General features: G+C 47.4%; 1 pseudogene across 1 annotated transcript in view; it reads left to right on the forward strand.

The window, feature by feature from the left end:
* The window catches only part of LOC144312580 (small ribosomal subunit protein uS17-like), a 75,983-nt pseudogene extending 64,005 nt beyond the window's left edge, over positions 1-11,978 (forward strand). The window contains exon 4 of the transcript XR_013378082.1: positions 11,416-11,978. The product of XR_013378082.1 is annotated as a small ribosomal subunit protein uS17-like (transcript). The remainder of the gene's footprint in view (positions 1-11,415) is intronic.
* Positions 11,979-12,199: the final 221 nt, after the last annotated feature.

Genomic DNA, 12,199 nt, shown 5'->3' on the forward strand with positions numbered 1-12,199 from the left:
AAGGATGAGGTCAGGGGCTGGGCTGGACAATTTCCAATGGGCAGGCAAAACAGTGGAGCCTCAGGCCCTCAGAGACCCCACCTGAGTGCCAAGAGTCCTCTTCTAGGCACAGAATGGTTATGGAAGACGGCACATGGGAGCAGTGACTCACAGGAACACAGAGGTGAGATTTATTCCTCACCTGTGAGGATGATGATGATGATGATGACAGTGGTGTTGATAATGCTTAGGATGTTGTTCTCACATGCCCCGTATCCATTCCCCTTTTTATCTGTAACAGCATCTGGATTTTCCTTTAGCTAATTCTTTCTTCACACTCAGTCCTTGTTATCTGGGTGGGGGTGAGCCAAACTGGAATCCAGGATTCTAAACACAGACACGTGGTCCAGCTTGGCCAACAGAATAGGGTATCTCCCTGACCACAGTGAATGGTTGTGGGGTGGACATTTAACCTAAAAGGTGCCCAGGAGAGCCCACTTAGAGGCAGTCTTAGAGGTAGACCATTGGTAAAGAAGCACTCTCTTCTTGCTGAGGTAGAATGTAAGCCTAAGGCTGCTTCAAAGGAAGATTCACCTGAAAAGAAAGCAATTCTGGGGGACAGGAGAAGAGAGTGGGAGGGGGGCAGATTTCTTTCTTTCTTTCTTTCTTTTTAAATTTTTTATTTATTTATGATAGTCACAGAGAGAGAGAGAGAGAGAGAGAGAGAGAGGCAGAGACACAGGCGGAGGGAGAAGCAGGCTCCATGCACCGGGAGCCCGACGTGGGATTCGATCCCGGGTCTCCAGGATCACGCCCTGGGCCAAAGGCAGGCGCCAAACCTCTGCGCCACCCAGGGATCCCTCTTTTTTTCTTTCTTTCTTTCAATTCTATTTATTCATGAGAGACACAGAGAGAGAGAGTCAGAGACACAGGCAGAGGGAGAAGCAGGCTCCATGCAGGGAGCCCGATGTGGGACTTGAACCCACGACCGTGGGTTCACGACCCGAGCTGAAGGCAGATACTCAACCACTGAGCCACCCAGGCGTCCCAGAGGGGTATATTTCTGATGATGTTTGAACACCTGGTTTCTGAAGTTAGATTCACTTGTAGCTTTTTCAGCCACACTTCGAACCAATAAACACCCTCTTATTTTTCCCCTTAAGCTGGGGTTCAATGAATGTCGTTTTCAATCAAAAAGGTCCTGATCATCTATCTCCTACACAGTTCTTACAATAAACCCTTGAGGTAGGCCAATTCATGATTGCCCTTGTACAGATAAGTAAACTGAGGTTCAGAGTGAAAGTGGCTGCTGCAACCCACACAGCTGGCAGAGGGCCAACCTCGCTGGAAATCAAGCCTTTCTCTGGTTCCTGGTTCAGTGAGTTGCACATTCTATGCCCTGGATGAATTCCACATTTCTTGCCAGCTCTCAGATTCTCTCTGTCCTCCTTGCCCTGGAGTTGGACAGGTGCCGGGTCGGGGGGCAGCAGGTAGAGGACCAGCTGCTGCCTGGGTCAGGAGCCCAGCATGTTCTCAAGGACACAGATGGGCTGGCAGCCTTGTGCCTGGGCAGGGAGCCTGAGGCGGGGGTGGACACTGGTTCCTGGAGAAAAGCTCATTCAAGACTCACTGATGCCCGGTACTGGGCTCTAAGCCCCCAGGGCGCAGGTTTGGCGCGACTTTTCTCTCTGTGCCCAGTGCCCAGCGTGGAATGTCTGTTTAACTCAGCTCTTCAGAGCGTTCCTACGCAACTGGGGGGAATCCCCCCTTTGGTGATCATGACCAGCTGCTTGGGGATGGTGGGGGAGAGGCATGGCAAACTCTGGAAGCTCCTAAATGCCCAGCACTTATCACAGGCCTGTGCACCCAGGAGAGCCCGGGAAAAGTCTTGTCGAAGGAAGATCAAGAAATATCTGTCTCTCAAATCCCTTGGAGTCATCAGACCTTCTGCTCTAGAATTGTAATTCTTTGATTTCTGTAGGACTAATAAAATAATATGTGGTATTGTGTAAATTACACATAAGATACCATGGCTAGGTCTGGCTAGCAGCATTTACTGAACACCTGCTATGTGTCAGGCACTAGCCTGCTGCTTCCCTGCACTGTCTGGTTGGATTCCCAGCAGTATGAAGAACGTGTTTTTATTTATTTCCACTTCACAGATAAAGAAACAGAGGCTCGTAGATGTTAAATCTCACATCCAAAGCCACCCAGAACTCATACCAGCAGAGTTAGGAATTTCTGCCCAGATCGGGGTGATCTCAAAGCCGTGGTTTTTTTCCACTCCACCTGTGGTGCTGCCAGTTATTGACCTGAGTAAGAGCAATCAGACATCCTCGAGGCAGGAGATGCTTTTCACCTGATTCCAGCAGCTAGAACAGCCCCATTTCCAAGATGCCATCCCCTCCATAAGTCTGAATGTCTCTGGTCTCCTGGAATCCTCCTTCTGGCTGCCTCTCAAACAACGTAAACTCAAATGGCCCACACTGAGGACTTCACCTGCCTGGCCCCACGCCTGCTCGCATGCCTGTCTTTCCTGGCTCACTGCGTGGGGCCAAGACACAAACCTAAGCATATCAGGGACCTCCTCTTCCTTGCTCCTCGTGTCCAACTCCACTGTGAGGTCTAGTTACCCATCCCATTCCCGCCGTGGCTCTCCATAATAGTGTAGGGCACATGATGTCTGGCCCAGGTACCTGACTGCAGCAGTCTCCTCCGTGTCTCCCTGCACCCGTTCTCGATGTCATAGACTGTCCGAGTGACCTTTCCATTCAACCTCAACCACTCCTCCTTGCCTGTAGGATAAAGTCAGAATGCCTTTGCCCCATGTCCAAGATCTTCACAGATCTGGGCCCTCCTCTCTTGCTGTCCCTTCATGGTGTATGTTCTTACAACTTCCTGCCACCAGTACAAGATACAAAACTAGAGCTGAGAGTCCTGGAATCGAGAGAAGAGAGAGACAGGGCTGTGACAACGAGCTATCCCTTTCTGGCATGGCAACCCTGCCCACTAGTAAAAATAGTCTGTTCAGTGTCCTAGGGTCTTGTTAGCTGGTGCCTGCCTTCCTTCTGGGAGAACAAGAAGGGGGATGAGGAGCAGGCTAGAGTATGGACACCGTGGGAGGGGGCTCAGAAATAGAAAATTGTCTCTATGTGGACTCCACTTACCTGCCTGTCCCGATACATGACTCTTTTCCTTACTCCCTGATGCGGATAGCAGGCAGAAGACAAAGGCTGACAGGTTACTCTCCAGTCAAGGTGACACAAGTCTTTATGCCCTGCCACCTCTGTCGCAGTGTACAGCCATCAGTTATATTTGTTACCTTGCAAGAACTCATTTTTATGGAGGATTTCCAAAGCATTCAACTGAGCTTCCATCAGAACAACCTTCTCTTTTTCATGCTCATGTTTCATCAGTTCTCATTGTATTTAACTAAATAATGTGATTACAATAATGAGTTCAAGACACGTGACATATGAGAGAAGAAAGTTCTATTTCTCTGAGAACTGAGTCGAATGCTTTGAAGACACTCCATAAAGGTCAGTGGTAAAAAAAAATTCTGTCCAATTATGTGTGGATGAAAGATTTGTAGAGTATTAAGAAAATAAGCATAAAAATCCAGAAGGATTCTGCACTGAGGCTGCTTTTTCTTGTTCTGCTTTGAGGATGCCTGAAGTGTCAAGGTTAGATGTCTTATGGCTATGGTTTATGGAAAAAAAGAGAAAGCAGAATTCCATCCACAGATCCATTCTTAAAGCCCGTGGAGTCTTCACCTAAATAGTGTTCAGATACACGCACACTTATATGCTCTATGTTAGAATGTGATGTTTAGGCAGTGCTATGTTCTGATTATCTGTGTCCCCACCAAATTCGTATGTTGACATCCTAAAAGCCAATGTGCTGGTATTAGAAGATGCTGCCTTTGGGGGGAAGTTAAATCATGAGGGGTGCCCTCATGAAGGGGATTTATATTCTTAACAAGGGGACCCCAGAGAGCTCCTTTGCCCCTTCCACCACAGGAGGACACAGCAAGAAGGTGCTGGCTATGAATCAGGAAGTAGGCCCTCACCAGGACGTGACATTGCTGCCACCCTGATCTTGGACTTTCCAGCTTCCAGAACTGGAAGAAATAAACTTTTGTTCTTTGCAAGCTACCCAGTCTGTGGTATTTTGTTATAGCAGCCTGGATGGGCCAAGACAGGCCGTATATATTTTATTACTGAAATAACTTCTTACTTTAACTGACTTTTTTTAAAAAAAAGATTTTATTTATTTATTTGAGAGAGAGCATGAGCACAAGTTGGGGAAGAGGGTGAAGGGCAGAGGGAGAAGGAGAAGCAGACGTCCCACTGAGCTGGGAACTTGAAGTGGAACTTGATCCCAGGACCCTGGATCATGACCTGAGCTGAAGGCAGATGCTTAACCAACTGAGCCACTCACTTGTTCCCTTTTAAAATTAACCAGTCAGCCCCAACAGTATGTACTTTATTCAATAATAATCACCATACAAGGTGCAGAGTAGGGCAACAGTTTTGTTCAGGGAGCCTGGGAGTGGGGAGACCAGGTTATGCCTACAGACACAGATCAGATATGCAGAGACAGAGAGGGAAACAGAAGCATATATACATAATCACCATCCTTCCATATTTAGCTCAGGAGGATTCTCTCTGCAATTTTTCCTGGCCCTCCCCCAGGCAAAGTCATTCACTCTGGCATTTGTGTGTGTTCTTTTATTTCACTTTTCACATTGCGTGGTTCCTCCTCCTCCTCCTCCTCCTTCTTTTTCTTCAAGTTTTGGACTCTCCCAACAGAGGTAAACTTGATGAAGTGGAAGGAGCCCAAGTTTTGAGACCAGACAGCCTTGGGTTTGACTATCCTATTTTGACTGTGTGGCCTTGGACAATACTCAGGACCTCTCTGAATCTGAGCTAAGACCTTCCACAGGAGCACATATAAAATGCCTAACCAATAAGTCACAGCTGTTGTAATTCTTATTTATTATGAGACATCCTATTATTTTGTACATTTGTGTTGTTGCCTCATTTTCCTCTGGAGATCCCCCAGGGCAGGACCTCATCTTATTCAACTTTGTATCCTCCGTGCCCCTGGATCAGAGTAAGAATACATTAAGAGTCTGTAGAATTAAATCATCTTGTACTTCTTTGATGTTAGTACTTTTTGGATCAGGGTCAGAGGCCTTGAGGCTGCTTCCTTGAAAGTGTCAGGAGTGATGAGGGGAAGGAGAGAGCAAGAGTCAGAGCTTGAAGAAGGATGGGGGTGAGCAAGAGACAAAGGCAGGAGCTGGTGCCAGTGGGCTGGGCCTGTCTCACCCCCTTGTGGCATTATTAGCTCTGGTGTCAGGTGCCTGGGAGGCTGGGGCAGGCTGATGGAGACGAAGCTGCTCCGTCAGCCAGAATGTCAGGGGCCGTCAGTCACTGAGGTCTCTCTGGCTGGGAGCGGAGCCGGTGCCAGGATCCCCACAGGAGGCAGTGACAAATGCACTGATGGGGCAGGGAAGGAATGGTGGCATTTCTGAGCACTTGCTGTGTGTTTGGCTCGGTGCTGGGCACTTTCACACCCATCCTCATTTCCTGCTCACGATGACCCCAAGCTGTAAGGCAGTAATTGTACTGCCAAGTTCCATATGAGAAATTGAAGCCCAGAGAGGCTAAATTCCAGCCAAGGTCACACAGCTAGGAAGAGGGTTTGAAACCAGAGCAGCCTGAAGCTTTTGCACGAGATGTCCTCCAGTTCCTTCTGTTTGGGCAGAGCTACCACGACCATAGAGTCCTGTTGAATGAATCACCTTAGGACTTTGGAAAGGAAAGAGCCCTAACTTATGGAGTCAGGAGCCCAGCTCTGAGGTCCCAGCCCTGCCATTGCCTGGCTGTGTGACCTTGGTCAAGTCCTTTTACCTCCTTGAGCCTCACTTCCATCATCTCAAACGAGGCAATGATACATACCCAGACTACCAAGCAGGCAAATATTAATAATGACAGCTAGGGAGCACTTGTCCTGTGTCAGGGATAATACGGTGAATGTTTTATTCCATTTAAACTCACACACACCTAACGGTAGGGGCTATGATTAGCCCTCCTCTGAAAGTTGTGGAAATGAGGCTTTAAGATGTTCTATAACTTTCTCCTCAGTAGCAGGTAGTCACAGTTGGAGCTGAGCTGTGCTGCCAAAACTCCATTTCTGAGTCTGGATGTCACCCTACCGGATAATGTGTGTAGAAGGGCTTTTCAGAATGTAAAGGAAGAACAGAAATCGATTGCTTAGTAGGACTCTAAGGTGCCAGATTTTCCATGGTAGCTTCATATACATCATTCCGTATACTCCCCAGCTGCCCTGGGAACCAGAGCCCAGCATCCTGCAGCCCAGAGAGGCTAGTTACCTGTCCAAGGTCACCCAACCAGAACTCGCAGAGCCAGGATGTAAACCAGGCATGCTTGACCCCAAAACTCTAGCGATGATGCTAACTATTGATAATGATGGCAAATGGGCTGGTCCTGGGGTACCTGGAATCCAGAAGGAGGGCCCAGAAGGAAGCAGGAGTCGCCTGGGCACTGGGATGAGTTGACGTCCTCAGCGGCACTCCCGAGCTCCCGCCTGGATGCCCCTGTAGATGCTGTTGCTGTTTTCCTTTCTGTATTTTCATGAATGTTTCAGCTCGGCTTTTCTGTCCCGAGGCGTTTTAATCATCAAGGGCCCTGTTCCAAACTGCTGTGCATAAATAACGGAAGGGAAGGAACGAAATAACGAAATAACGCCTACAGCTTCCACAACAAAGCCAGAGTCTGGGGCAGTGTGGTGAGGGACGGGGGATGAGGGACAGAGGACAGGGGACACGGGAGGCAGGGGCTGGGAAGATGCAGAGATTTCCCAGGGTTTGAGCCCAGCCCTGCTTCTGTCCTGCTGCGTAACCTCCGGAAGGCCTCTTAAGTACCCTGTGCTCTAATTTCCTAATCTGCCAGAGGAGGAGAAAAGCCATGTGACAGTCCTCACAGAGATGACCAAAGCCAGTGCTGGGGAAAATGTGAGAAGGTGAGACAGGCAGGTGGAGGGAATACCCTGAGGACTGGTGACTACCTGCAGCTTGGCTGCAGGACATCACAGTTGCTCCTCTCCAGACCCCAGCACCAAAGCACTAGCAGTCCATCTCCTGAGGCTCAGAGGGGACACGGCCCGGGAACATCCCAGAACTGGGATTGTGAACCACACCTCCTGTCTCTAAAACCCACACTCTTTTCCATGTGGGGGAAATCCACAGAATGCAGGTACCGAAGCTATTGTTCAGGAGCCCACTCTTCTCCCAAGGAGGAGATTTTTCTGTTGAGCAGAAATCCACAGACCTGCAAAGCTCCTGTGGGCTCAGGAGATGAGCGAGGGTTTGAGGGAGGAGGCTGGTGCCTCCCTGGCCCCACACATGTAAAGCAGGCATCCTCAGAGACACTCAGGGTGGATGGGGTGGTGGGTGGCCTTGGAGGGAAGTGTGCAGAAGCTAGGCCCACTGGGAAAAGAGCAAGGACCTGGGGGTGGGAGGGGGTGTGGGATAGGAGAGCATCCCTACTGGCAGTGTGGACCTTGGGGTCCTGGAGTCATCCTCTACACCTCTATGTTATCAGGATGGAAGGCTCTAGAGGTTGGTAGCCTTGGGCTTGAATCCTGGCCTGTCCCCTAACCCTTCTGAGCCTCTCTTGCCTCATAATGACGTTCCTGCCTCCTGGATTGGTTATGGAAGTTGGGTGAATATGCAACTGAAGGTCTTGGACAAGCAGACAGCACTCAAGCAATTTCAGCTGTTGTTAATCTTTGCAAATCAGAGTCTGTACATCTATCCATCATCTACCATCCACTTGTTCATCCATCTGTCCATCTACCATCTGTTCTTCCATCTATCTGTTCTTTATTCATTCATCCACTTACTCTGTGAACTTTTACTCAGCCCTACCTGTGCTCTAGGTCCCATCAGTGCTGACCACTGGAGGTTCTGAGATGAAAAACAAAACCAAACAAAATAAAAACACACAGCTTTAGTGCCCAAGGACCTCATATTTGAGTGGCGGGGACAGATCTGTGTATCAGATCAGGACACTGTCTGGAACCACTCAGGAAGGACAGCTGAGGAGGGCTTGGCTAATGCAGCATTTACAAGGTGGGGACTAGGTCAAGGTGCTGACAAGAGGTGGCATAGCAGCAGGGAGCTCTTACTACCTGTGGGGACAAAGGACAAGCAGTTACGGGAGCACTGCCAGAGCTGTGGTTGAGGAAAGAGGCTGCCCACAGAAGCTGTGGCCTTAGGAAGAGGAAGTGAGGCACTGCCTAAGGGGAACCCAGCAGGGCAGAAGCCAGGACTGGACACTCAGCTCTCTTTCCTCCCTGCTCCACCCTTTGCTGGCGCCTGACCTGTGCTGAGCCAACCAGATGCAGAGGGCTAAGGAGTGCAGCTGAGAGCAGGGGAAGGGGGGGTGGTGAGGAGCGGTGCTCAGTGTGGACTATGCACCCTGTCCTGTAGACAGGCGAGTATGGTGTACGCATTCTGCATGGAGGGACCGTTCTGTGGGATTACAGCAGAGGGCCGTTTAAATGCTGGTGGGAGGTGGTGAGGGCTTCCTGGAGGATGAGACACTGGTGTCCTAGGCAGAGGAGAAGCAGACAGTGTTCCTGACAGAGCTGCTTGAGCACCACGGTTTGGGAGTGAAGTGTGGAGAATGGAGGCGATGGCGGAGTGTCAGTGTGGGCATATGGGTACAAGAGGAAGGAGAAAAACAGAGGCCCACTGAGCGGGGAGGGGACTTGCTGGTGGTCTCAGGGCAGACAGGCGATAGGGAAAGGGCTGGGATTAGATCCTAGTCCCCGGGGCCAGCCAGGGCTCCTCCCCATTCCAGGACTGAATTTCCCAGCTAGAGCAATTTTTGAAAAATTAATTTTTAATGACACAAGTAAGCCCTGAATATATTCTCCTTGTCAAAAATGAAAGCGCTACGAATCCATCACTCCCACTGTACAGCCCGTCCCATGGCCACAGTTTGGTGAATTACTTCTAGTCCTTTGTCTCGCGGTTCATGGCTGGGAGTGAGTTTGCCTTCTGGGGATGTTTGGCAATGACTGGAGATATCTTTGATGGTCACAACCAACCAGGAGTTGGCGCTACTGGCATCCAGTGGGTAGAGGCCAGGGATGCTGCTGACCATCCTACCCTGCACAGGACAGCCCCCTCCCCTACCCCACAGCAGAGTTATCTAGGCCAAAATGTTAACAGTGCAGAAATTGAGACATTTTGGTAGAGACTAACCGTTTTTAACCCTTTTTCCCCACCAATATTGCCTTCCTAAAGTATTTTCCAGATAATTTTTTCCTAAACCCACCCCCTCTGAAGTATTTTAATTCTACAGATATAATTTTTATTTGTTTATGCACTCTGTGTATATCTGTACTTTACACACAAGACAGGCAAGACTTCGTAAGCCTCAAAGAATCGATTTTCGACCACTTGGAGGCCATATCACTACCATGTGGATGCGGGATGTGGGCCCTTACCCAGGAACCACACTGTGTGTGTGCATTTTATTTCATTTCTTTAAATGATTGTATTTATTTATTCATGAGAGACACAGATAGAGAGAGGCAGAGACACTGGCAGAGGGAGAAGCAGGCTCCTTGGGGGGAGCCTGACATGGGACTCCAACCCCAGACCCAAGATCACACCCTGAGCTCAACCACTGAGCCACCCAGGCATCCCAGTGTGTGTGCATTTTAACATTAATTAGGTACCACATTGTATAAAGCGTACTCCAACATTGCCCTACAAGTCCAAGGTGGTTTTCCCCTTTTTTTCTTTTGGTTCTGCACACTACTCCATTTTATGGAGCTGACATAATCAGTCATTCCCCTACTCAAGAATATGTAGGCTGTTTCCAAGTTTTCCCCTGAATATGAGCAATGCTGTGAACAACTATATTATTCTTTAAATTAAACTATTTTCAGATAATTATAGATTAGCATGCACTTGTAAGAAACAATACAGAGAGATATCATGCATCCTTTACCCAGTTCCCCCAATGGTAACATCTTGCAAAATCATGGCACGGTATCAAAACCAGGATGTTGACATTGATACAGTTAAGATACAGGACATTCCATCAGCAGCAGGTCCTTCACGTCTTTGGATGGCTATACTCTCCTCCTTGCTACCCCCACCCTACCTTAGCCCTTGGCAATCAAGAAACTATTTCCTGTTTATAACATTTCTCATTCCAAAGATATGTTACACATGGGAGCATACACCATGAAGTCTTTTGGGACTGACTTTTTGCACCCTGCAAAATTTTCTGGAGATTCATCAGGGTATCCATAGGTGGTTCCTTCTTATTGCTGATGGTTTGGAAGGAATGCGTGGACCCCAGTCTGTTTAACCAATTGTCTATGGAAGGGTATCTGGGTTGTTTTCAAGTTTTGAGTCTTATGAACAAAGCTGCTATAAACATTCATGTAAGTTCTGAGAGGTTTTTTGGTTAGGTTTACTGAGGTTAAATTTACATATTATAAGAATTCTCTTTTTAGATGTACAGTTGATGAACTTTGACAAATGCATACAATCATGTAACCATCACTACCACAATCAATATATAAAACAGTTTCATCATCCCCCCAAATTCCCTTTTTTTAGTTAACCCCATTCCCAGCAACCACTGATCCATTTTCTAGCTATATAATTTTGCCTTTGCCTTTTTCAGAAAGTCATATAAGTGGAACCATAGAGTATGCAACCTTTCGAGTTTGGCTTTTTTCATGTAGCATAATGAATTTGAGATGTTCTGAGAACACACACACACATACACACACATGAATGTACATATATCATATACTAGTGTATATGAATATATATACACACACACTAGTATATATATATAGTATATGAGATACCAGTCCTTTGTTGGATACGTGGTTTGTAATATTTACTCCTAGTCTGTACTTGTCTTTTCATCCTATTAACAGGGTCTTTCATGGAGAAAAAGTTTTTACTTTTCAATGAGGTCCAGTTTATCCAATTTCCCTTTTATGGGTTGGACTTTGGCATTAAGTCTAAAAACGCTTGGCTAGCTCTAGCCCGGGAGATTTTCTTCTTTGTTTTTTTCCAAACTGTTACAGTTTTACATTTTATATTTAAGTCCATGATCTATCTTCCTCTCTCCCTCCCTTTCACCTTCCTCTCTCTCTTTCTTTCTTTGCCTATGGATGTTCAATTACTTTAGCACCATGGGTTGAATGAAATCCATTAAATTGTTTTTGTTGTTTCTCAAAAATCAGTTGGGTGGATTTGTGTGGGTCTATTTCTGGGTCTTCTATTCTGCTCCACAGATCTATGTCTATCCCCCCATCAATCCCATACAGTCTTGATTACTGTAGCTCTATAATAATTCTTGAAATCAGCCTTTTTCCAGGTGACCGGGAAGATGGCAGACATTCAGACCGAGCGTGCCTACCAAAAGCAGCCAACCATCTTTCAAAATAAGAGGAGGGTCCTGCTTGGAGAAACTGGCAAGGAGAAGCTCCCGCGGCTCTACAAAAACAGCGGTCTGGGCTTCAAGACGCCCAAGGAGGCCATTGAGGGCACCTATATTGACAAGAAATGCCCCTCTGCTGGCAATGTCTCCATCCAAGGGCGGATTTTGTCTGGTGTGGTCACCAAAATGAGGATGCAGAAGACTATTGTCATCCGCCGAGACTACCTCCACTACATCTGAAAGTACAACCGCTTTGAGAAACGCCACAAGAATATGTCGGTGCACTTGTATCCTTGCATCAGGGATGTCCAGATCGGCGACATTGTCACAGTGGGTGAGTGCTGGCCCTTGAGCAAGACTGTGAGTTTCAACGTGCTCAAAGTCACAAAAGCTGCTGGCACGAAGAAGCAGTTCCAGAAGTTCTGAGACAAGACTTCTGTCTATACCCCTGAAGAAAATAAAACTATTTTCCCAGTCAAAAAAAAAAAAAAAATTCTTGAAATCAGGTATACTAATTCCTCTCCTCCTCCTCCTCCCCCTCCTTTCTCTTCCTTTCCTTCTTCCTCTTCCCCTTTCCTCCTCCTCCTCCTTCTTCTTTTTATAAAATTCCATCATCTATTCTAGTTCTTTTGCCCTTCCATATATAATTTAGAATAATCTTGTCTATATTTACAAAAAGCATTGCTTGGATTTTGGTAGTAATTGTGTTA

Source organism: Canis aureus, chromosome 4 (genome assembly GCF_053574225.1).
Source record: "Canis aureus isolate CA01 chromosome 4, VMU_Caureus_v.1.0, whole genome shotgun sequence".
In the NCBI taxonomy this organism is placed as follows: domain Eukaryota; kingdom Metazoa; phylum Chordata; class Mammalia; order Carnivora; family Canidae; genus Canis; species Canis aureus.